Source organism: Cynocephalus volans, chromosome 6 (assembly GCF_027409185.1).
Source record: "Cynocephalus volans isolate mCynVol1 chromosome 6, mCynVol1.pri, whole genome shotgun sequence".
Lineage (NCBI taxonomy): Eukaryota > Metazoa > Chordata > Mammalia > Dermoptera > Cynocephalidae > Cynocephalus > Cynocephalus volans.
This window is the reverse complement of record NC_084465.1, coordinates 124,710,031-124,736,996: the sequence shown is the minus strand read 5'-3', so window position 1 is coordinate 124,736,996 and position 26,966 is coordinate 124,710,031. Positions and strand designations below refer to the sequence as shown.

The window sequence follows — 26,966 nt, the reverse complement described above, 5'->3', positions numbered from 1 at the left end:
CTCTCTCTCTCTGAGTGTACATGTGTATCTCTGTTTTCTCCTCCTGCTCTTTATAGGATCATTCACATTGTTTTATTACTGCCAGATCATTAGAGAGCAAATTGTAGACATCAATTCCATCAGCCCTAAAAACTTCATCATCTATCACCTAAGAACAAGGCCATCCTCTTACACATCTACAATACAATCATAAAATTCACAAAGTTTATCATGGTAAAGTACTGTTATGTATTATAAACTTCATATTCACTAATTGCTTCATATCACTAACTGCTCTATTAAAGTTTATTTTCAGCATTTTTTTCTAATTGAAGATGCACTCTAGTACCACTCATTTTGTTTAGCTATCATGTCTTTTTAGTCATTTTCTGGAATAGCTCCTCAATTTTACTTTGTCTTTTATAATATTTACACTTTATTTAGGTGTATACACCAGTGTAGTTTCAAATTGCCCCTTGCTGCGTGGATTTCTGATTGCTTCCTTGTGACTAGGCTGAGCTCTTTGCTGTTGGTTGGTTTGTTGGCAGACATCCTACCCAAGTGGCATGTGTTCAGACTGTCACAGCAGGGGGCACACATTTGTCCCTTTCTCAGACTGTTAACTTTAATCACTTGGCAATGGTGGAATCTGCCAGATCTCTCCAGCTTCAAGTTACCTTTTCTCTTTGTTACCAATAAGCAATCTCTGGAGAGATACCCTGAGGGTGTTCAAATATCCGGGTCCCCAACAGATTTTTTTGCCAAACGTTTTTTTTATTCATTGATGATTCTTGCCTGAATCAATTATTACTATGGTGGCTACTAAATGGTGATTTTAATACCCCTGTCATTTCTTCCACATGTCTTATTTGGCATCTCAACATAAATCAGTCTTTCCCTCCCCTTCCACCACTTTCTGAAGTGAGCTTAATCATGCACCTTGAAACGAACATTATAAATATTAAGCTATGGCTAAAACAGGATAGTATATACATTTGGCATGTAACACATCCTGTGGACCACTGGAAAGAAAAACTCAACCTGAATTTCATTCTGAATTTACTGATAACTTGAAAGGGATGTTAGGAAAAGCATTTCATGTCTCTGAGTCTTTGTATTTATATCCACCAATGAAGGTTTTATACTATTTAATGTCTAAATTTTCCTTTAGTTTTAATAGTTTTTAACTTAAAAAATTTCAGTCTGTGTTTGGGTGGCCTAAAAAATCCAAATGAGAGTGGAAATTCTCCCTTTTCAGTCTTAATAACAGCCAAGTTGATAAATTGCAATTGGCCAAAAACTGCATTAACTTATTTTGTATCTCATTAAACTTTTAAATTTACTTACTTTCCCCTTCCCTTGTCTATTTCAAGCTTATTTTCAGCAGCGTTTCTTCTTTGGCAAGCATATTTGGAAAATTCACAGATTGAGCACCAGTGTGGGAGGAATCACACAGCTAAAAAACATGCCATGAAATGATCACGGGTTTTTCAATTTTCTTCAGGATTAATTATAGTCCTCTAATTCCCACATCAAGGCAGTCTGTGGGTTAGAGGCTGGGCTGAGGGAGCTGTCTTTCTGGTAATAACATTCACAGGGAATGATTTACTAAAACAAAATCTGTACCAATATCAACCTACACTTTAAAAACTGACCATTAACAAAAATGGTCCTAGACACATTCCCAGCAAATTCTGCTCTGTAAATCGTTAACCACTGAGAAAAATGTAGCAGAAAGCTGAGGGTTGACTATAACCTCGGGAATCATTTAGGAATGATAATTTTATCATCATTACTAATACTTAGCAAAAATCCAATGAGCAGAAAGAAAAATGATTCTGGGGATAATACAAGGAATGTAAAATAGTTCACCATATATTGAAGGTTAAAGTTTTAATTCCATAAACATCAATACATATGGTTGTTTCTCTTGACATTGTTTGAACAATAAATTACATATATACAAAGCAATTTGTTACTTTCATGCCTGTCATTTTTAAACTGTAAATTTTAAGTTGAAAAGTATTAAGGGCAGTTTACAATTCCACAGTGATTTTTCTAGAAGTAAAATTTGTAAAAAAGAAAGGTACATGATAAATGGTCACTCTATCTTTTGTTTGATATGTACATGTATACATGGGCATAAATATAGATCTATAAATATAGAGTGTAATAGATCATTTTTATTGAATACTTCCTTGGAAAGAGGTGCTAAGCACTTCACATGAATTATGACTATATAGATTATAATGTTTAGTCTTTTTAACATTCCTCTGATGTATCTATGACAATTGTTCCATTTTGCAGCCTGGGAAGCCAAGTCAAAAAGTGGTTAAGTTGTTCAGAGATCAAGTGGTAATCCATTGGGGAAAGAGACCATTTGTATTTATTTATTTATTTTGTGTGGGGGTGTTTACTTATTGTTTTTATTTATACATATTTATATAAGTGCCATGTCTTTTGTTCTTAAAATTTGTTTAATCAAATGACTTAATATGGACACATTTCTTTTTTGCTTTCAAGGCATATCTATACCGTATATATGTATATGTTCTTACATTTACATATTGATGCACATATATTATATACTTACAAAAGCATTGTGTACATATACATTTACTGTTTATGTGGACTCTCCTGGAGTATGATTTGATGGAACTGTGGCTGTGTTCTCTGGTAAAAGCACTCTTCTCTTGGTCACTTAAACCTTCAAACCCTGTAAAACCAAGATTGTGGAATGGGAAGCAAAATGCTTCTTCATGATCTATCAATATAATAATGAGAGTGGCTGATCTTACCTCTGTCTGTCCTGTGGTTCCTAGGTGGTACTGTAGTATTGACAGCACAATACAGTGGTTGTGGATTTGAAGTTCAAAGATGATTCTTTACGCCAACAATTCAAACTCAAAAGATGCTGTCTCCCAGCTGGTATTATAACTGAGACTCCAGAGGGCTGTTCTATCATTCTATCAAGTCAGGTGTTCCAGGATGACGAGGCACCTGGTAACACCAGTTAACCCTTCAGTGTGAGCCCCCTACCTCCCTTTCTTTGCTATAAAATGAGTATGTGTTGGTAGAGATTAACAAGACTTCCTTAAAGTCCATGAACAGTGATTCTGGCAGAAATGTTGAAGAAAGTGAAGGAAAAAAACCGGATAAATATATGTAAAACAAAGGACTTTTGTTTTCATAATTAAAGGAGTCCAGTGTAATCAACCTGCCACCAGGCAGATGACTGGTCCTTCATAAAATGGTCAGGTACCAGGGTCAAGGGTTCAGTCTTTGTTATGCCATTCACCCTATGTAAAGCCTCTAATTCTGGTGCCATTGCTACTCTGATTATGGGCCATTAAATAATCCTGGATAGCTGTGACTGACAGGTACATGGCAAGTGACCCTTTCCGTATGGTATTGAGAGCTCCTCTGCAGGAGCCTCTGTTAAGCATTTACATGAAGCACGACTTCTTTTTCATCCTGTGCCCACTTCAAAAGTGCCAACCAAGCTACTGCTTCCCAAAATATCCTTGTCACCATTTTTCTTGTTCTTTCTAAAACACTTAATGATGTGGCTACCCCATTATCTATGGTCTATGGATCAGTGCAGACCATTATTTCGAGCACAGGATGCACAGACAGACGTACAACCTGAAGTTCTACTCACCGGAGGCTTTCCCTTCATTACCATGTTCAGGGCCACTTCTAATTGGAGCTGCGGCCGATGTTCACGCACGAGTGCCAGCATATCACGTAGAGCCATCTCTATAACAGGGCATTTCCTCTTCTGTGAAATGATCATTGGGAGCTCCCTGTGATGCCAAAGGCTGAAACTGGCCAAAAGGTAGCAATGAAATTCCTAGCCCCATTGACGTTTTTGGTTCTCATTAAGATTTGGGTTTGACAGGTGCAATGCATGGAGCGAGCCTGAGGAAGTAATGGAGAAGGCAGAGGTGTCATGAGAGGACCGAGGCACCGGGATGTGAAGTTCACGTTTATCTTCCACGTCCCTGTCAACTGGTCTCATGCATATGGTTTCCATTTAAATGTCAAATTCTGCTCTGCACATACAACCCTGTGATTGAGTAAGATGACAGTGCATGTTGTTAGTTCTCAGGACACGGTCATTTCAGGTACCATGGCCAGGGGTTCAGTTTTTATTAGGATCCACAGAAGCAAGCCATGAAAGTACTTGCTAGTAGCAGAGTAAACAGCCTTGCACCAAAATCTTAGGGATATGAGGTTCTTGGAGATTCCAGACAGCATCTGTGTCTGCATGGACATCTCAAATGCCACTGAAACTGCAGGTTATGATGTCAATGTGAAAACAGTTTACACTGGACCTGAGAACAGCTTCTGGAGATTTTATTGTTTCATGCTTGTCTTAAAACATCAGCGTTAATGGAAACCTGGTAAGTGGATTGGTACATAGAGCCAAATGTAAATTATGTCATCTACAAAATGCAGATGCCCTGCAAGCATTGTGCCTCTTTCTTTTTTCATGAGTTACACAAATTGAAGGAGCAAGTGTCTTATTTTAGAGAAAATTTCCTGTCATACCCAAGAACTGAAAACTAGATGCTTCACGCATGTGTCAGTTTCCTGGATTTTCATGAGGTTGATCCTTTGTCCCTTGGAATGCATGTGCGTTACTAAAATATGTAGGACACTTGCTACTTCCTGCTCAGTAGATTTAATTAGTGGAGCTATCATCAACTTAGGGGACTAATGTGACAGTCTTTGAGGTAGTAAAGCAGTCAGTGTCCTCCCTAACAATATTATAACAAAGAAAAAATGACATACCTGTAAGATAAGACAATGGTGAAACAATGGGATGTACCCCTGTGCCTGTCATGTGAACACAGATTGATTTTGAATACCTTTGCTGATGGGAGTTGAAGTACTTACTAGGTCCATAGCTACATACCCAGTAATTAACTAGATAAATACATATCCTGAACCTCAGTTGCAGTGAGCTTCATATCTGTTTATGTTTACAAAAATTTATGTCCAATCTCCAAGATCATCACTTGCCAAACAAATGATTTATACATGGATGCCATATGAGTTACAAATACTGAATATTTCCATTATTTGTTGATGGTATTGATTCTGCAATTCTACCAAAATACAGTTTTAATTTTGGCTTACTATTCAAACATATCCCATCAATTTGGTGACTGCTTTCTGGCTTTTCCTAATATACTTTGCTCCTTAATCAGGTGATCAAGATGATGATGCTGCAGGTTTGTAAGTCTGCCAGTTCTCAGTTGCATCTTCACTGTGAAACATGCCAGATGACATCATTACCTGTCAGCTGACCCCCATAAGCCCCTACTCTGACTGGTGAGTACTGTGTCTTTTCTTGGAATACAAATATTAGTGTCAGATCAAAGCCAGTATTTAGTATCCCATGGAAAATCGTGGCATTCTCTTTTGCAGTTTGCTGTCACTCTGGTATGCTACCGCTGGTCCCACCAAGAGGGTGTGGAGGAAGACATAATAGAGAAATGTAGCTATATTGCAGGGATCTTTCTCAAGGAGACCTAGAAGCCCCCTCAGTCAAGGTGCCATGTCTGTGAACTGGACAAGAGCTTGAAAATACCCACAGTGATAATTCTGAATAAGCATTCTGTTCATTAAACTCAAAATGGTCCTGCCTATATATCTCAACTAAGCTCCTAATTATTTCATTCCTGGAAGAGGAACGATCAATTTGCCATCACCACAGGCCCTTCAGCTTATTACGGTTAGTGCATCTACCTTGCTTCTGATAGAAGAACAACCCTACCTGGCCTTTTCAACTACAACATCAAGCTTATTTCCTCTGAAATCCCAGATCCCAGTCCCAATTCAGCCTCTCACACAGTCGGCTGTGGCTTGCAGAGGACGAGCGAGCTCTTCTAGGATGACTGCTATTCACTTTCTAATGTTTCCCTTGCGCCTTTGGCATGAGAGTGTCTTGTTGATTGTGGCCTACCACTGACTCTGAACTTCAGCCACTAACCAAGCATATTATTAAAGCTACTCCCTGTTGCTCCAACCATACAATAAATCCTGAATCTTGTGATGAGTGCACTGATATTAGAAAATTTGAATTAATCCAATAGGCCCAAACAAGAAATACTTCCAATAAAGTTTGCTCTTTCTAACTAAAGGTGTAAAAAAGATTCAGCCAAGAAAAGAGAAAGCTTTGGGATAATAACTACTGTGCTGTAGTTGAACGCCACAGGAAAGAAGCAGTCCCACCCATGCCATCATGTATAAAGTAAGGCACTCAGGCTTTCATTGTCCTCAGGATATAATGAGACACTTGAATCCCTATCCCCTCCCAATTGGGTGGTATCAGAGAAGGCTAAGTAGGAAAACAGAACTTTTACCCCACCAGGCAGTAGCAAAGCCTGGATGTCCTCAACCACCTAGTAGTAGAGAGGCCCCTCTCCCTCTCAACAGGATCAATGCCAGAGGATGCCTCACAGAGAATCGGAACTCTCACCACAAGACAGCAACAAAGAGTAGCTGACTCACTTTGGGTGTCGACAGAAGCAGAGTGGGAAACCTGGACTTCTATCCTCTTCCCTGCTGACGGTTTGTCAGAGAAAGGAAGCTAAACAGAGTTTCAAGTAAGATCCAGATTCCCGCAATAAGAATTCCTAAATTGTCCAGTTTTAAATTGAAAATCACTCAACATACCAAGAATGAGGAAGACCTCACACTAAATTAAAAATGATAAATCAATAGGTGCCAACATCCAGATGATGGAGCTGTTAATCTTACCATGGGTTTAAGGCAGCTGTCATAAACATTGTTCAATAGCATTAAAAACACACTTGAGACAAATGAAAAAATAGACAGTTTCAGTGAAGAAGCGGAAAGTCTCAAAAAAAAAAAAAAAAGGAGATGTACAGAAAAATAAAATGAAAATCTTAAAACTGAAAAATACAATAACCTAAATTTAGAAATTCAAAAACAATGAATGAGCTCAAACAGATTGAAGGGGACAGAAGAAAGAATCAGTGAACTGGAAGATAAATCAGTGAATTGCAATTACCCAATTTGAACAACAGAAGAAAATAGACTGGTCACAATGAATAAAACTGGAAGGGCCACGGGACTATGGTGGAAAATCTAACATTTGTGTCAGAAGAATTTCAGAATGAGAACAGAAATAGAGCAGAACTAAAAAAATTACTCAAAAAAACAATGGCTAAAAAATTCCCAGCTTTGGTAAAATACATAAACCCACAGATTCAAAAAGCTGAGTGATGCCAAAACAGGAGAAACCTAAATAATTTACATCAAGACACACCCTAATTCTAAAAATTAAAGACAAAGGAAAAAGTATTGAAACCAGCAAGAGAGAAACAGTACCTTACCTACAAGGGAAACATATTGAAGGACTGTAGATTTATTCTATCAGAAGCCATGGAGAACAGAAGAAGTGGAACATTGTTCAAGTGTTGAAGGAAAAGAATGTCAACACAGAATCATACACCCAGATAGAATACTCTTCAGGAATCAAATGGAAATCAACCATTCTGTGCACATAAGTTTGACAACTTAGATAAAATGATTTAATTTCTTAAATGTACAAATTAACACCACTCACTCAAAATTAAATAGATCATTTGAGTAGCCTATGACTAAGGAAGTCCAATGTATAATTAACCTCCCTCCCAAAAGAAATCTCTGAGGCCTGCATGGTTTCACTGGAGAATTCTATGAAAAGATTGAAGAATAATTAACACCAATTTTACACAATCTCTCTTCTAAAAAATGAATGAGGAGGGAACAATTAAACATAAGAATAAATAGTGGAGAATAAAAATATCTTTCTTAAATTAAATCTCAATGATTAAATGTAGAAGGAATGACAGAAAATAGGAAATTTGGCAAACACCACAGTGATAATTGTCACAGGAAAAAAAAAAATCAACAAATGCTAAGACTAGTGGGTGAAAAAAGGCAGAAACTTTTTGCATAGTCTCAAACTATATCTCAATGTACTAATTACAAAGGGAAAGATAATGTATAGTAAAGAAACCCAGTGACCTTCACCCAAGTGATCAGATTTAGCATTACTGGTTAGGATAATTATCAACACCACACTCCTCATCATATGATGTACTGAAAATGGCACATCACGTTTGAGTTATTTTTGGTAAAAACTCATAACTTCAATCTAGTCATGAGAAAACATCAGTAAAATCCAAAGTGAAGGACATTCTATGAAATTATCAGCCAGTAGTCTTCAGAAGTGTCAGTCATGAAAGACAGGGAAAGATAAAGGAACTCTCCCACATTGAAGGGGATTAAAAAGACTGTGGGCAATGAAGAAATGGGGGAAATACAGTCCAGAGGGCACCAAGATGTGGTTATCTAAGAGGAGTAGATCTTGAGAGCTGATTCACAGCATGAAGACTGCAGTCAATGGTGCTGTTTATACTTGGAATTTGCTGAGACAGTAGATGCTAGATATTCTTACCACAAAAGAAAGAGAAGTTGGGATGCACTTTTACCATTAGAACTTAATGACTCTTTCCTTTAGATGTATGCCCAGTAGTGGGACTGCTGGATCATATGACAGTTCAATCTATAGTTGTTTGAGGAACTTCCATACTGTTTTCCATAATGGCTGTGCTAATTTACAGTCCCACCAACAGTGTACAAGATTTTCCCTTTCCATACATCCTCACCAGCATTTGTTATTCTTGGTCTTTTTGATAATGGCCAGTCTAACTGGGGTGAGATGATATCTCAATGTGGTTTTGATTTGCATTTCTCTGATGACTAGTGATGCTGAGCATTTTTTTCACATACATGTTGGCCATTTGTATGTCTTCCTTGGAGAAATATCTATTCATCTCCTTTGCCCATTTTTTAATTGGATTATTTGTTTTTTTTCACTGTATAGTTTGAGTTCTTTGTATACTCTGGATAATAATCCCTTGTCAGATGTATAGTTTGCAAATATTTTTTCCCATTCCATAGGTTGTCTTTCCACTTTGTTGATTGTTTCCTTTGCTGTGCAGAAGCTTTCTAATATCGTCATGCTGAAGGGATATCCGCAGTCCCATGTTCATTGCAGCTCTATTTACAATAGCCCAAATATGGAACCAACCTAAATGTCCATCAGCAGATGACTGGATAAGGAAAATGTGGTATATATACACAATGGAATACTATTCAGCCATCAAAATGAATGAAATCCCACCATTTGTACAACATGGATGAGTCCGGAGAAAATTATGTTAAGTGAAATAAGCCAGACAAGGAAAGAGAAATACCACATGTTCTCATTTTTAACTAGGTGCGAAGGAAGGAAGGAAGGAAGGAAGGAAGGAAGGAAGGAAGGAAGGAAGGAAGGAAGGAAGGAAGGAAAGGAAGACCTAAACAATTCCTTAAAATTTCAGAATATTAGAGACGGGGGTGAGGTGGGGGTGGGGTGGGGGGGAGGGATGGGCTGGGTAAAGGGCATAAAGGAAAACCACAATTTGTAATAATAATATGCTTATAATAAATATTATTAAACAATAAAAATAAAAATAAAAGAACTTAATGACTCACCCTCAAGTAAACATTCAAAACCAAACCAATTTTCCAGTAATTACAATAATTCCAGGTGTGAGACAATTCTTATTTCTGGTATCAATGCTTCATTTACTTTATGTATTTATCATACAGTGTCAGTACTTTAACCTCTAGTAAAATTCTGATTGTCCCACAGGCTAAGAGTTAGGTTGAAAAATTTCCGAGAAGATGAGTCATCAAAGAGAACTTGGAGACTAGAACAGGGGTAGTAGCCAAAGCTGTTCACTTCTCAGGCATTTGAATGGCTCTTTTGGCACATATGTATTGAGCTCCTCCTGTGCACCAGGTCTGTTTCATACACGTGGGATTCACCAGCATGTAAAACAATGATTCTGCCCTTAAGCTGTTGACTTTCCAGCAGGTTTGGAGAGAGCCAGAGGAACACTGACACCAAATACTGAATACACCTGCACAGGTAAACATAGGATATCTTAGAGGGTGACAAATGGGACGTGAGAAAGAAAATGTGGAGCAGAGAACCTTTGGGACACGCCTTAGGGTTGCAGCAAATAGATGTGTAATATCTCACCCCTCCCTCCTCCTGCCACACCCACATCTGGAAGAAGAAAGCCAGGTGTTCGCCACTTTGGCGCTGACAGGAGATTCGAACCATGCAGACTCCTGACCAGGGGCACCCTCAAACAGCTCCTCACCTGCTTACCACAACCAACCCCTGAGCTGGTTGCCTTTTCTTGCTCTTTGCAGTTCTTTGGGACCAGCTCAAGAGGCTTGCGCTGTTCTCCTGTTATTTCAGTGGTAAACTGTCTTGGAGTGCCCGCAGGATCACTGGTCTCAATAAGGGGAAAACAGGTAAAGGAGCAACCTGTCACCTTCCAGAGAAGTGTAGCTGGCATCAGACTAAAGTGAGAGGACATGACTGGGAGAAAATGTCAGGTTGTTAGTGATGGGGTTGGGGAGTAGGTCACAGGTTTGTGGGCTATTTTAAGAACATCAATTTTTCCTCTGAATGGAATAAACCACTATTGCAGGGTTTGGAGCAGAGAATGGGTATGGTTTGCTTTCACTTATTTAGTTTGTAGTAGCTTAACTGAGTAATTCATCTACCATAAAACTTACCCTTTTTCAACACATACAATTCAGTGATTTTTAGTATATTCGGAAAACATATAAAGCACCTTATGAACATGCCTGTCACCCCTGCTCAGGGATCACGCTAATCTTCTCTGTATGCTCTAGTTTTAGCATATGCGCTGCCAAAATGAGCACCTGGCATTCATTTCTGCAGAGCTGCTCTCGCTGGTAGGCTCAGAGTAGACTGACAATGATGAGCCATGGGACCAAGGAGCTGTGGAGTGCTTATGCGATAATCCAGTGAGATTGTTGTTCCAGCCAGAGTGGGAACCGGGAAGTTGGTGAGAATTTGTGGGATTCTGGATATATTTCAAAGGTAGAGCCAACAGGATTTCCTGATGGGTTGGGTATTACAAATGCCATTCGTCTCTGTTCAAAATTAGAATATCTTAGACAGGAAATGGGGACTGAATGAACAATCCCTTACAGCCCATGGACAGTGAAAAAGAAGAGAAATCTTCTGCTTTTAGTGGCTAAAGAAACCTAATGTGGTGCAGGTTTTATTAGATGAATGATGGCCCCCACCTTCAATGCCTCAAATCACTAAACACACATAATTAGAGCCAGTAGGTGGAGAAACTAAATGTCACTGCAGTACAGTGCCAGTCTTCAGAAATGAATAGAGAATATGTTAATAGCAAACTACTCAGGACAAAGGAAGTAATGGGCAAATGTCTATAAACCCAGTAAATGGTGACAACCAAATAAACTTATGGCTAACAATCATTTTAGAAATTTATGGTGTGTGACTAAATTGCTTCTCTATCTCATGTCTGTCTCTGTATTTGTTTCTCTCCATATATTTTCCTCGCTATATATATATATATATATATATATATATATATATATATATATATATATATATATATATTCCTCCCCTTCATTCTGTCTTTCTCTGTCTCTCTCTCTCTTCTCTCCCTCTCTTCTCTCCCTCTCTCTCAATTGTTAAAGCACATCCTTGAAAGCTGTCTAACTTTGTTTGGGCTGAGCTAAAGAGACAGGAGAGTTTTCATACCAAGTTAGGGATTAGTAGGAAAATCAGAGCTTTTGGATTCTCAATCCAGTCAGAGCAGCACCAAGTTTTGTTAGCATAATATACCTCCAGGAGCTACTGAAAATGCAACAAGTTTGAAAAGTAAAAAGCCAGGAAGGAAGATTGCAGGACAACCCGGGTAAACAATGCTCGTTCTTTTTTTTAGAGCTTTTGGTCACCAGAGGCCTTATTTTATATCACAATTAAAAAGGCTTAAAAAGTACCTCATCAAACAAGCATGCAAAAATGAAAGCGGTAACGAGCCAATTGGGTGTGGTTAATTTTTAATTATACTCTCTCTGCTCCAGCTTTATTTATCTGCAAGCATCTGTAAGGGTAGAATCCACCAGAGGGTAAACCACTAGCTCTGTGTGAACAGGAATATCTTTATAGTACGTTGTTAAAAAATAGATAACAAGGCAGATTGACACTACTCAGAATGGCTTGTTTTTTCCTCCTTAAATGTCATGGTAATGCAATCCCGTCTCAACCAAGCCAAGGTTGCAGAGCCATGCACAAAGCTGTAGCTCTCAAATTCCTCTTGCTCCCACTGGAGGAAATATATTCAAATCAAGAAGAAAAATATTAGAGTCCAAATCAAGAAGAAAAAAGCATGAATTAGTAAGACTGTTTACTGACCCCTTTAAGTTTAGTTCAACCACCATCCTTTACCATGCAAGGACATAAAAATAAAAGGGACTGTTTCACTGTTATGAAAGATTAGGTTAATTTCAAATCCTCCACATACTCAAGACTTCAGTGTTTTTCACCAAAAGAGTCATCCTGTGCTGGAATTGCACCAATCTTTGATGGCTGATGAAATATACCAGGCTGGCCACATTCCATCTGAGTAGATGCCTTATGAGGTGAACAGAACTCAGAGCTTGTCAAAGATGTTATTATGCAACAGGGTGGTGATGCTGACATAAGAATATATACATAAGTGAAAATTCAGAGAGAATCGAGGCATAAAATTATGGATTTCAAAACTTCTTTAATTTTTTTACAGATCTATTGATCATGGGTAAAATTGTACTTAAAAATAAAATCAAGAAAATAACATTTATCATCATTCCAAATATTCTCAAAGTACAGATGCTAGGGTAAGTCATGTGGAATCACATGACTTCTCAAATACAAACAAAAACAATTACAAACAGTTCTCAATAACATGGAAATAAATCAGAGTGCAAATTCCTTGGGAGACGTGATGAAGTGTTGATAAAATGCTGACATTTAAACAAAACAGCATTGTGGATTCTTATTGTATTTGTATTCTGTTGTATGTTGTTTATCAAGCATAAATCAATTTCAGTTTTCTAAGATAAACATAAAAAAAGCTCCCATCCTATCTCACTTTTCAGATCTGCTTATGTGGAAATGCCTGGATCAAAAGTATAATGTTTCTCCCTCGTTGAGTTTTGTTTTTATATTCTTTTATTTTTTTCCTGTTCTGAGGTGTCTTTGCTTCTTGAAAGAACTACCACAGGGAGTGTTTTATTTCAAATTATAGTTAAACTTAGTTTAAAAAAAATCAATAACATGAATACTAAGCATTAGAATTGATGAACACAAGTAAGTTATACTCCCTTAAAGGTGTGAAATTATTAGTTTCTAACCCAGTTTAATGTGTACCCAATTTCTCAGACTAGTGTATTTATTGTCAGAGTATGTGAGTGTTGTTTTTTTTTTTTTTAATGACAAATCCAGAGACAATTTGGTGCATATGTTTCTAATTTATTCACACTTAGCTCATCGAAGTCTGGCTTTGTGGAGGAAATGTGATGTCCATGAAGCTGTGAAATAGCACTTTTCTTGGAAAAAGGAAGGAACTTTCTTTTATTTTATAGTTCACAACCTGACTTCTAAAGATTTGAACATATTTCAAATGTATGAAATTACAAAGTTCAAGTGTGTCCTAAATTTGGCAAGACATTCTTCTATTTCTGATTAGAATGATGTCACAGTATGAAGTTGAAGGCAAAGAAGCAATAAAACCTCTGGACCAAAGAAGCAGAAAGTGAATTCCCAGTATTTCTTTCTTTTGGAACTCCCTTAGATTGATGCTGAAATGGCTGTGTACAGACATTGTCAATCCATGATGTCACATTTCCTAGTAATTCTAGAATAAGTTTAGAACTCTTAGAGCAAATTTGTTTAGTATTTTTAAAACTTGTTTTAGTATTTTTAAAAGATTTCATTGCTCCATCGGATTCTTCCGACCTTCAATAAATAGTATGTTTAACTTTGGGAAGTTTCATTTCAGAAAATAAAACATGCATTCCTTTAAAGACTATTGGAGAGAGAACAGAATGTGGGGTTGAGTTCAAAGACTACAGAGCCACAGACCTCAGTTTTTCCTGCTTTCTCAGCTATGCAATCTTTTGCAAAATATTTTATGTGCATCAGTTTCTTCAAATATAAAATGCGTGGTAATACTGACCTGCAATTTGGTGGCAAAAAGTAAATGATATTGTGCCTTAGATTCACAGGGTTGGTATCCACAGTGCCTTGACACCTGATTTCCTTCTTTCTTGTTGCTTCTAACAAGTATTCTCTCTACCATTATTGACAATGAATCCATATAATGAGTTTTACTAGATAACAAAAACTTACTTTTAATCACATTTCAGGGAGTGAAATTCCTATGGCAACTACGATTTATTATCTTATTGGGGAATTCAAAGTGTTCGATGGATAGTGAAACTAAATTTTAAACTAGAATTTAATATATTTAATTAAAATTTTAATCATGCATGATAGACTTTTGACCTCCCTACAAAGAAGATAAAAATTGAAGAGCTTCTAGCAGCATTCCTTTGTTTCCTCACTCTCAGCATTTCTCTTATCCCTGCTGTGTCTCCCTAAGCATCCTATCAGCATTGACATTGCTCTATCTGAGCTGCGTGCCAATCCACCAGCGCCACCATTGAGAAGGGAGCCCACTGTGTGGATGCTTATTCCACCACAAATCATTTTCTGCAGAAAAGATGAGATGAAAAATACATGTGTGCGTGTGTGTCCATATCTATTGTAAATGTGTAAAACTTTATATTTTCCTGATTCCTCAACATACCCACTAACAGGCTGTGAGCATCCTGCCCAGATGACAGGTGCACCCGTGTGATAAGGCCAAATGTTCCCCTTCTTTCCCTCCCTGACTGAGTCCTAGTGACATTCAAATGCACCACAAAACCCCTTCACACTTCTTGCTTGTGTGCTCCTCCTGACCCACAAAGTCACTTGCATGTGGGGCGGCTCTCTCTCTTTCTCTCTCTCTCTCTGATCCCCACACACCTTGGCTGAGCTGGATTCCGATTCCTGGGATCTACTCCCCTACGGCTTCCTGTTCTGTGTGCGCTGCCTCCTGTCTCTGGGACCTGTGAGTATAATTAGTCCTTTAATTTCATAAGCCTCTTTGAGTGTAATTTTCTGGGCCATGTTGGAGTGATCCTTAAAGTACCCCCTCATTTACAACATGCCATCGCTTAAAATACCCTGTAAAATTCATCCCTCTTGTTTAAATTCTGGAAATGCTCTTAACTGACCATCTTTTGGAAGCATGCCAATATGCTATGGTATATTGTGCTATGTCAAAGCACTGTGGAATTGGACAGTAAGTGCAAATCATGAAATCTAGTTAACTGCCTATGTCCAAGCCATTATCTTCTGTTGTCCTGTCTGCATTAGAGCATTGTTCACAAAGACCCTCTGTACTGTTCCACTTGCTGTTGGGCAAAACCCTGACTATCATGGCAGGGAATTATCCCTAACAATACTTAGAGGAGCTTGTTTACTTGAGCAGTGAACACTCAATGAGCAAATTTACAATCAAGTATAAAGTATCTATAAGAACAAGAATGTACAGTGGAGTTCTGATGTTAATTTCTTCTTTACGAAATGGATTATGATCCACTTAGGCAGTAGTAGTTCAAAAAGAGTCACCTTTTTGGTCCAATTTGAATTTACATTTGCATATTTTCCAGATTATATGTGTACATTTCACTGTGTCCTCTGTTCCCATAGACCTTCCTGGCCTGTGTTAGAACATCATATTTGCATGGAGCCTTATTATTATTTCTGAATTTTTGCTTTTTTAAATTTCTTAAGTTCACTTCTGGACTATTCGCTCAGAATAGGAGTTTGAAATAAGAGAAATACTCATCAAACTTCTCTGGCAGATCAACTCACTCCTTCATAACTTTCTCTTCTTTCCTACGTCGCCTCTCTCAGCACTCTCACTGCACCTTGTAGCTCACACATTCTGCCTGGTTGTAGCAATGATGAGGGGATGAGGGGGGAAGCTAAAATTGTATATCTCAGTTTTTATTGTTTTCTCAGTAATAATAATAGTTGTCACAACAACTACGGAAAACAAGGGAATCACATAAATGGTTCAGAACAGAATTTCTCAGCCTCATCAGGACACTTGAGTGGGATAATTCTTTGTGAAGGAGATGCTGCACTTTGTACTGGAGGATGTTTAGCAGCACATCCTTGCTTTTACCCACCAGATGCCTGTAATAACCCCCTCCCCCATTATGAATCAAAAAAGTCTCCAGACATGGTCAAATGTGACCTGTAGGGGCAAAATCACCCTTGGTTGAGAAGCACTGGTTTAGAGCTAGCACCTTTTAATAAAGAAATAACATTCAGAAAAGACATTTTCATATGTAGTTACTTGAATAGCCTGGTATTAAATTATACACAGTGTAATATATTATCAACAGTAGCTACAAAAACTCTTCATCTATCTTGAGCACTTACTATGCACAGGACACTATGCTAAATTCTGCTGGTGCATTATCTAGTTTCACCCTTAAAACAACACTGAATACCTTTATGAGGTTCACATAAACCTCAGCAGAGTTTATAAACAAGTTGAGAATCTCAATCTCTGTTGCCTCAAAGGGCACACTAGGTATTCTTGGGCACAGCCTTATAGACTTTCCTCCCCTCGCTCAGTGTCAATTGTTTTACTTAAAAAAAAAAAAAAAATTCAGCCATTGATTTCTATTAAAACGTACTTACCCTAAACTTCCTTCTTTAAGATAAACCCTGCCATTTTATTTTATGTTCTGTATTCTCATCAGTGTTGGGCAGTACGTTTGGTTGATTCTCTTTTCTGTGTTCTGCAGTGATCATATGAAACTGTGCATTTAAAAGTATTTGTGCCCCTTAATTGTCACTTGGGAAAGTAAACTGACAACAGAGTTTGCCTTGACCTATGGGAATTCTCAGCAAGATGGTACTATTTTGCTACACAGGTTTTCTTCCTCATGGAGGAAAGATGATTTTTAACATGGACCACAGGGTTGTCAAAGAGAGAAATGCACAATGAATACAATTACCGTTTTTATATGTCACGTGGCTTCTTTTACACACAGAATTTTCATATAGTACACAAAGTGATTTTTATTCTCATGAAAACATTACATTTATCTAAAATAATTCTTCCAGAATATGGTCACGTTATCAGAACATCTGTGAGTGACTTGTCGAGCTGAGAGAGTGGAAACTCATAACTCACTGTCGCACACAGACGCGCCAGTAGAAGCTGAAATTAAAACTGTGTCTGAAGACAGAGTGACATCCAAGGCCCAGTTTCTACCATCTCCTGCAATTGATGACAGGATTTAACCGGACAGGCTCATCTGGACAAGTTGAAAAATTATTTCATATCCTGAACTCAAATGATTAATAAGTATTTTATTCCTCTCAATAAATCACAGACATATTGAAGGTATAGGAACAGGCTTTTCTGTGTCCAAAGTGCATCAATAAAGAATTTTATATATGTTAAGGAAAAATTGACTTGCCAGTTATAAATGTTAAATCTGCTATTGAATTCCTAAAGGAAAGTTCTAGAACTGTCTTCTCAGTCAAAGCCATGGGCTTCTGTTTGCTGTGATATTCACACATTATCAGCACCTATCTCCAATGTGTCCTGTTTCATGACTCCTCAGTCACCATCTAGAAAGAAGGAAAACTTTTGAGGGAAAAACGAAAATGTCAACCATGAGTTTTATAGATCATTTCAACCTATACACAAAGTCAGTAGTGTGCCTGGCAGTTCTTGGTCTTTCGTATTCCAAGGAAGAAGGAGTGTGATAAACTATTTCTGCTTTGAGTGTGACACACACTAAACAAGGTTACAACATTTATCTCCCAAATAATTGCAAATGAGGGCCTTGAGAATGTAGCAAACTATACCAAAAAAACAAATTATTAATTTAAATATTAAATTAATAATGTTTAAATTATTAAAAAATAGAACTTCACAAGAGATTATGGATAAGCATCTTTAAATGGTTGTTCCTCTACACAAATACAATTTTTAATGATGACTGGTCAAAAATTCTACATTAAATTGAAAAAGTAATATTTCATAATTTACAATGTATCTCATATTTAGTCACATAATATTTTAATAGCCTTCTATATATCATATATCATGCTAAACACTTAGAGATGAATCGCTAGATAAGACAGTGATAATTTTTTGTTACTCACTGGATCTTCACTAGTTGCCTTAATAGATATTTGAAATATCAGATTTTTTGTTGTTCTCTAAAATAAAATAGATAACACAAAGGATAAAGCTTGGCCATCACTAAATACATTGAAAAGATAGTGTGAAGCTAGTTTTACAAAAGCTCTGTGCAAGTTAGTGTCACGGATTTACTCAATAAAGTATAATTACATAAGACTCTGAGACCACATATGTACTATTTTCTGCACCTGTCACTAAGTTCAGAATGTTAAAAGTCAGAAAAGTTCTTCTCTGCTCTCAAGGATCGTCCATTTTAGACTGAGAAAACAAACCTAAACATGGAAGCAGACATGTGACCTCGTGATAGCCAAAGGAGTCAGTGGACTGTGCCATCATCCCAAGGTGTTGTGAAGCATAAACTACAGATGCAGCAGAGCCGCTGTGTTTCTCTCTCAGAAAAGCTGACAATTGAACTAAAGCATCACTAAAATGAGAAGCTGGAGAAAGAACACTCAGATCAAAGAAACAGCAAGTACAAAGAACCCAAAGTAGATATTGCAAGGGGTTTGGGGAAACTGATAGTAAGCCAGTATGTCTAGATTGAAGTTATTGGGGATCCCGGAAGATTCTGTTCACAATGCGATAGATACCGTGGAACAGTGTAATCCAAGGAAATTAAATGGTCACCCTTTTCTTAAAAAAGCTCATGCTGTCTGCTGTGTGCAAATGGATTGTAAAGAAGCAGACTATTAGCAGGCACCTCATTTGGCAGCTAGTTTATGCATAGCGCACGTAAAGAGATGTTAGTGGCTAGATTTAGCATCAGCAGTGATTTGCAGATAAGTGGATTTATTTGGAATTATTACCAGTAAGAGTTACTGTGGAAACTTAGTATTTAAGGGGCCTTCTCCAATTTGTAAAAAATAAATTATTTATTTAAGTGAATTTTCTTTGATCATCCACCATTTCCCTAGTTTTGGTTTGTCTATTAATTTTAAGAAGCATGTTGATAAGGTGATGGGCTCCAAGGAAGAACAACACATACTTAAAAGATTAGGGATTAGTGCTTAACAAATTAAAGGAAATGAATTTGTTTGGTGCTCATGTAGTAAAATAACTGAATTTGCAGTTCAGCTTAACAGTATGCCAGGCTTAAAATATTTGCAAAAAATAAGCAAGGAAGTGATATAGAATATTCTTTCCATATTCTAGCCGTATTTTTAAAAAAGAATTGATAATTTTGCTCTAAGAGGTGATATTTCACAGAATTAAAAATTTAACCTTGATACTAAAAATTGAATATAATTTTGCTACATAAAGATGAAGAGAAAGGAATAGGGCAAAGATCAAATGACACTTGAAAGAGCTTAAAGTGATAATGGGCTGTGGGGCATCAAGAAAGTGTGGGTGACTAGATTATAGGGAAAATTAGGTAGAGTAGCAGGATATAAAGCTTAAATGTCGGTTGAGCTTAGGGTATGAAAATCTCTACCCTCCACTCCAAGGAGTTTGGATTCATAAGGAAGGAACCATATTTGGATGTTTTTATATAGGAGACTAAAGCAATTGAATCTATAGTTCAAGGAGATAACACTGGGAAAAAATGGTGAACCAATACTGAGTGCTAGATTGGTCTCTCCCCCCAAATCAATCAACCTTGAAGAGGCTACAAAATTTGAGGAACACATGGTCTGACACACACACACACACACACACACACACACACACACACACACACACACACACACACACACACACACACACACACACACACACACGGTGCAAAGCCCTTGAGGGCAATGAAGGTGGACATAAACTGCATGTGTTACAGATCGCAGGGAACAGGGAGTGATATTTGTTAGCTAGACACAGTAGTGAAAAGACCAATTGCAGGAGACAAAAAAGAAAGGAAGAGAAATTCTCTTGATCTTACGCTGGGAAGATTATTGCTGTCCAATCACTAGATAAATTGGAAAGAAGTCATGCTAGCACAGGAGCTGAGGAAAAGAGGTTGACCAGCTGCCTTTGGGCATTCATATCTGAACACCCTGCCCTCCAAACAGAAAAAGCTTGTTGAATGCAAACTAAAAATAATAATAATAATAATAATAAAATAAAAATAAAAATAAATAAAAAAAAATCCTGCCAATTCTGTATTCCCTTAGAATTTAAAAAATAAAACACTGGCTACACTGGCGCACAATGATGGAGATATGTCATCAACAGTGGTCTGTGTCTGCGGTTCTTGGCATGCTCTGCTTTGGACACATCTTGTCTATTCCGATTAACTTCACCTGAAGACACACAAACCAGAGCCTGTCCTTGAACCTTTTCCTAATCACTTTATCAGATATGGAGGTGATATCCCAAGAGAAAATAAATTCTTAGGTCAAATGACCAGAATGCTGAGGATTTCAACTGGGACAGAAATGACAACAAATGAAACAACATGCAGTATGTGAGATTGTATCTGGATTGTTATAATAGAGAAGAATTTCAAAATTTTAAAAATCCTTAAAAAGGTAAAAAAGAATATTTTCGTCTAAAATATAAGAATTCGTAATACGTCAAATAGAACTATTAAGTATCATATATAGTAGTTGAAATAAAAGCAACAAACACTGGGAACAGGCGAGATGGATACAGTAGCACAAGTCATTGAAGATGCAGTTGAGGAACTCAGAGGGAATAAAGAAAAGGATCAACACTTACATGTAGAAAAGTCAGCATCTGGATATCTGGAGTCTTATGAAATAGAAAAAAACAAAGAGGAAATATTTAAAGAAGTCGGGATGATAGACTTCTTATCTTTGACCACAGTGGTTTTCCAACTTGAAACAAGGAATCAGAATCACCTGCAGGCCACTGTGACCATCAGACTGGCAGAGTCTCTGATCAGTGGATCTGGTATGAGGACCAAGAATCTACATGTCCAACAGAGGTGAAGATTCTGGAGACCATACTTTGAAAACTAATATTTAACATAAAGGTGAAAATCATTTGATTAAATGACTCATAGGTTACTACAGAGAAATGAAAAAAAAAAAAAATCCGCACACACATGTTCAAATAAAGTGAAGAATACATGCTCCAATGATCACTGCTGTAAATTTTACACATAAATATACATATGTATGATATTATGCATATATTTATGTATTAGAAATGCAATTTATGCATATATATTTCTGTATAACATTTTACATAAATATTATATATTCTTACACATTTCTTTAATGATTAGAAAAAAGTCAAAGGTGTTCATGATCACTGCTGCTGTGTTAGAAAGGAAGAATTATAGCCATTGTCTGTACATGTTATGGTCATCTACATAGAAAAGCCAAAGGATCAAAAAATCATTTGAATAAATACAGGAATTTATTAAGGTCACCTTACAATAATCAACTTACAAAAAATAATAGTATATATTATCACCAACAGTAGCAAATTAGAAAATATAATAATACATAAGATATTTGAATTAGCAGTAAAAACTATGACATTTTAAATAACTGACTAAAGAAAGAAGTTAAAAGTCTCTCTGGGAAAAAAATAAACTTATGTTTATTAAAAGGAACTTAAAGATTTGAATAGATGGAGAGACATTCAATGATTAGTTAGTAATATTAGTCACTAAGTATTATTACATGATGATTATCCACACATTAGATTGTCAATTCCATGCAGTCCTATCAAAATTCCAGGTGGAATTTTTGAGGAAAAGATACTACACATGAATATTTTGTCCTGTTGCCTGTCTCTAGGTATCTTGTTGATTGTTGCTTTGCTGTAGTAACCCCTCATCACTACCATCACCAACTATCGCCCCAACAAATTAACAGTGTCTACAACCCAATTACCTATGCATTTGAGTGAGTACAATATGAAAATGTTTCTGTCAATGCAAATCTGTAAATTGGAGTTCCAATGTGCAGTTCAACCCACTTTACAATTAAATCATGAAGAGAGTGGGAGACAGGAACAAGAAGGAAACAGAGGAGCTGGAAGTGACATCCTCGTGTAATACCAGTTAGCTGTTTTCTAGGTTGTAATCAAATGTCAACTGTCAAGGCATTTCACCCACCTTCTCCTGCTCTGAGGGTGCTGGACTGAGTGCCACGGGCGTGGACTATTGGCCTCCCACGTTCTCACCTCTTCCTGACCTTATTCTGCAGCTTTCAAAAATGGTGAAAGGAAAAACAAGTCAAGTGAATTATAACGGGACCATTGTCAAGGTTTGGAATTCCCTATAGGGAACACCTCTTGATATTTTTAGAGGAAGGAATTAAAATAAATATTTTAAATATATTGAATCATTACACGTGGATACTTATTATTATTTATTATTAGTTGTAAAATACATAAAACTTCTAATAAATTACTTTTTAATAATTTATTCTGATATTCATGGAGAGGGAATATATGGAAAAGTACTGCTCTACACGTTACTTTATTTAGAGTTACTGAATGCTTTTAAGCAATCTAGTTTAGAGAATTTTGAACTATTTAGTTAGTTATTTGTTAAGAGTGCTGGGGAAAATTTATGTTAACTTACAGGCTTTTTGATCAGTGACAGCGACATTAGATTACTTATTTAAGTTTGTTTCTCTGCCAAGACCAAGTTCCTTTAGAGTAGAACGTTGAATGCGACATCCCGTTTATCTTTATTTTCTTACCCTTAAACATAGTAGGTGCTCATTAAAACTTTGTTGACACAAAATGACATCTTGTCACTGGCCACGGTCTCATTGCCAGGCATCTTGCCATGAAGAAAACTATAGCAGTCCATTTGAATCAAGATGCTCTGAGAATTTGCTAGCTGATTCACCTCTGCCAAGTAAGAACTATAAATACCGTCAAACTAAAAGCATCGATTGCATGCCTACTGTGTACTTAGCACTATTAGATTGGCACACCTACTCAATAATCATGAACAGATGGAATTAGCTGATAGAAAGAAAAGAGCATGTGCTTTGCCTTTCCACCCACACACACCAGCATAGAAAAATAAAATTCTCCATCATTTTTTTTTTTAACAAGGACATCGTCAAATGTATTAGTCAAACTTGGAATCCCTCCAATACTGAAGCTTACTTCTAAATTTAGAACTAATGAGCTCTCTGTATGTACTAAACTGGAAAGCACATATTCTCTCTGTGAGCACCGAGGCCTTTTATTCAGCATAACTGTATTGCCAAAGAGATTATTAATGTCTCATTTTTAGTGTTGCTGGCTTGCAAAACTCAGTCTTTTTTTTTTTTTTTTTTTTTTTTTTTAAAGTGCAAGGAAAAATCATGCACGTATTCATCAGGGAAGAAGAACAAGTTTGTAGGGAAAATTGACTTCAGAGGATCATAGAACTCTTCATTTAATGGACCTTTAAAGATCTTCCAGCCCAGTGCTCCCTGATTGGGTAATCACCCCAGGCTCTAAATGCCTTCAGTGTCGAGGCACTCTGATCCACATTTGAGCAGCTCCGATGGAGAGCCTCTGGACATGAAACCACATCCTCTCTGCTGCCATCTCCCCCGTTCCTCTGAGGTTTGTTCCTTGGGGAACAAATCACCTCTTTCACGGGACACATTTTTAGGTGCTTGATGACAACTACCATTGTTCTCCTCCCCATTTCCTTTCCCTCTTCATGCCAGTCTTCTCTCCAGGCTAAAATCTTCAGTTCTTTAACCCTTCCTCACAGGCCCCACTTCCAAGTCACCGCATCACCCTGGGCACACACATGTCATATTCCAAATAATACAACTTTCCCAACAAGAACATCATGACTTTCAAAGGAAGTTATTTGTGGCAGAATGTGACAAATGGGTTGCCAGGGATGGTACTCAGGGCCAACAACTGGTTATGGTAGAAGTGAGTGACTATTAAAATAGTACATTTAAGAGCAAATCTGTGACTATTTCACTTATGGAATCAAAGGAAGTAATGTTCACTTAGATGGGATGAGACCCAGAAGATGAAAGACCAGAGCACAACTTTGAGGTCTACTTTGGGAGGAGAGTGCAAGAAGATATCATTCATTTTAAATCAGAATATAAGTGTGGAACCAACTTACCCATAGGAGAAATGCATACTACATTAAAACTTTTGTTAGAAATACTTATAAAAGTTCCTAAGTGGATAAGTCTCTGGACTAATTATAATATCTATATGCTGGTTTTATATTAAAGCATCTCACTTCTTGTTCCTCTCTCCTGAGCCTAACCCAACAAACATGGTGTTTAATGAATTTAAGGTGTTGGTGTTGAAATGTAACTATTGGCCCAACATTAACTTAACTTATGAATTTAGCAGTTTTTAATAATTGCTGTTGTAGTTTGATCTGGTCTGATGAAAATGTCTTTCTGTTAGCCACTCCCAGGCCAACTAATTTTTGTTTGTTCTCTACTAGAAGTAAATTTTTGGACTTGCCCTTACAGCTTATAATTGTGTTAAAACTATTTCATTTTGGCCTGTGACCATTCACCAGTGGATTCTTAAAACTCTACTGGCTTACACTTGTCCAATGGAACATTTGCTTCCACATCTTGTCAAAATGAAAGTTGCTATACAAGAAACTCTGGGATGATGAAAAGGTATCTGCATTATTTTGCACACTGAAATTTGACCACCCTTGGCCTGTAGGTTAAGAAAACAGTCAAGCTCCTTAGTATGAGACATACTTGTCCTTCACCATCCAACACTAACATCATAACTACCTTTGAAATTCCATTTCCAGTCACATTCATTCTACATTCCTGAAACAATGAATTTCTTGATTTGTTTACTACTCTCTAGTCTCTGGTCCTATTAGATGCTTCTATATTTTTATAAATTCTTATCTCTGCTTGGGATATAAGATTTTTTATAAATTCTTATCTGACTTTATCTGCATTATCGCACAATGTGGTTTAAAAATATCAGCTCTTCAGAAGGTCATAACAACTAACAACTACTGAGTGCTTTCAACGTATGAGGCATGTAGCTAGGTCCTCCCAAGGATCATCTCATTCAACTATTTCTGCATTTTAAAGAGGAGAATGTAAGAGGAGGAATGTGAGGAATCAATCCATCAAGTCACCTGCCCAAGTTAACACAGATTCAAATCCATACCTGGGAACTGGAGCCCAGGTGGTTAATACACTGACTTCATCAATCTTTATTACTTTCCCCTGATTTACTTTCTTCGTGGCAATTATCACATTCTAAAATTATCTTTCTCATGTATTTATTTAGGTGTTTGTTATATTTTTTCCTATCAGAGGATATGGTTTATTAGGATACGGACTTTGAACCCTGGGCCTAGAAAAGTCCCTTATACATGGAAGATGCTCAATAGATGTTTATTGGATGGATAGATGGATGGAAGGAAGAAGGATGGGTAGATGGGTAGATGGATGGATGGATGGATGGAAGGATGGAAGGATAGATGGAAGGATGGATGGATCCTTCCATGAATAGATGAGAGGATATGTGGATGGATATAAGGATGGATGGATGGAAGGATGGATAGATGAATGGATTATTCTTGTTATATGGGTCTTTACTTTTAGTGGGGGAGGAAAAACAAATGTCTAAGCAGATAGATAAGCTTTCAAGTCAAATATTCAGATGTATCCCATGTGTTTCTTCTCTTTTCTCTCCAGAGGTAGCCAGTTTGAGGTAAAACTTTGCTTCTAAATGTGTGGCCTACATAAAACAGCACCAGAGTAATCTGGGAGCTTATTAGAAATTCATAACTTCAGGCTTCTCCCTAGACCCACCAAATCAGAATCTTCATTTTAATAAAATTCCCAGTTAGTCCCACATATGCTAAATTGTGCATATCATTGGGCCATGGTGCATATGACTAGTGCTTGTTTTATTCAGGAGGTAAACATGGAGGAGCTCAGACTAATAATCAGTTTGCTGAGAACACGTGTGAATGAAGAAGCTCAAAATTTTTTCTGTTTTATTTTAGAAATAAGATAATTATTTTATCTGCTATATCACGAATGCAAAAATAATTTAAAAAGCATGTATCAAGCACTATTAAAAAAGCACTTAGAAAGTCATACAAAACTAAAACAAATCCTTTTTAATATTAGAAAAAGCTGTTTTGAACAAGGACATAATTTTTTGGCATTTCCAGCTGGCTGAATAAATATTATTTTAAAAATTAAAATCATTTTCTCAAATCTTCTTATGTACTGAAAATACCTTTTACTAAACATTTTCAGATGGAATAGGAAAAAAAAGGAATTTGGACTGCATTATTTTATGCAATTTATGTCATTTTTATCTTTATGTTGTTCAAATTCTATAAACAAAGGATAATAAATACAGAAGAATTAAGACCAAATAATCCAGTAATTTAAAACATTGGTGTTTCTCTTTTGTAGTTATTGAAGCAATGATAATTATGTATAAAACATAATGAATATATGAACATAATTGTGTGACTGACTTGACTTTTATAAAAACATAGTAATTGTTCTTAAAACATAGGCTGCAGTTTTTTAGAGTAGTTTTAGGTTTTTACAGAAAAGTATGGTTTCCATACACTCAACACCTATCAAGTCCTCCTACTTTTAACAGCTTGCGTTCACGTGGTACGTTTGTTACAACTGATTGCCAATATTGATACATTATTATTAGCTTAAGTCCACAGTTTATATTAAGTTTTACTCTTATCGTCGGACATTATATAAATTTAGTCAAATGTATAATGACATGTGTCCACAATTACAGAATCACACAGGGTAGTTTCACTGCGCTGAACATCCCCTGTGCTCTGTCTATTCATGCTTCCCT

General features: G+C 36.9%; 1 non-coding gene across 1 annotated transcript; it reads right to left on the bottom strand.

Annotated features, from left to right (window-relative positions):
* Positions 1–10,685: 10,685 nt before the first annotated feature.
* Positions 10,686–10,791, bottom strand: LOC134381380 (U6 spliceosomal RNA). The gene has a single exon (XR_010023975.1). It is a non-coding gene; the product is annotated as a U6 spliceosomal RNA (small nuclear RNA).
* Between the last annotated feature and the right edge of the window lie 16,175 nt (positions 10,792–26,966).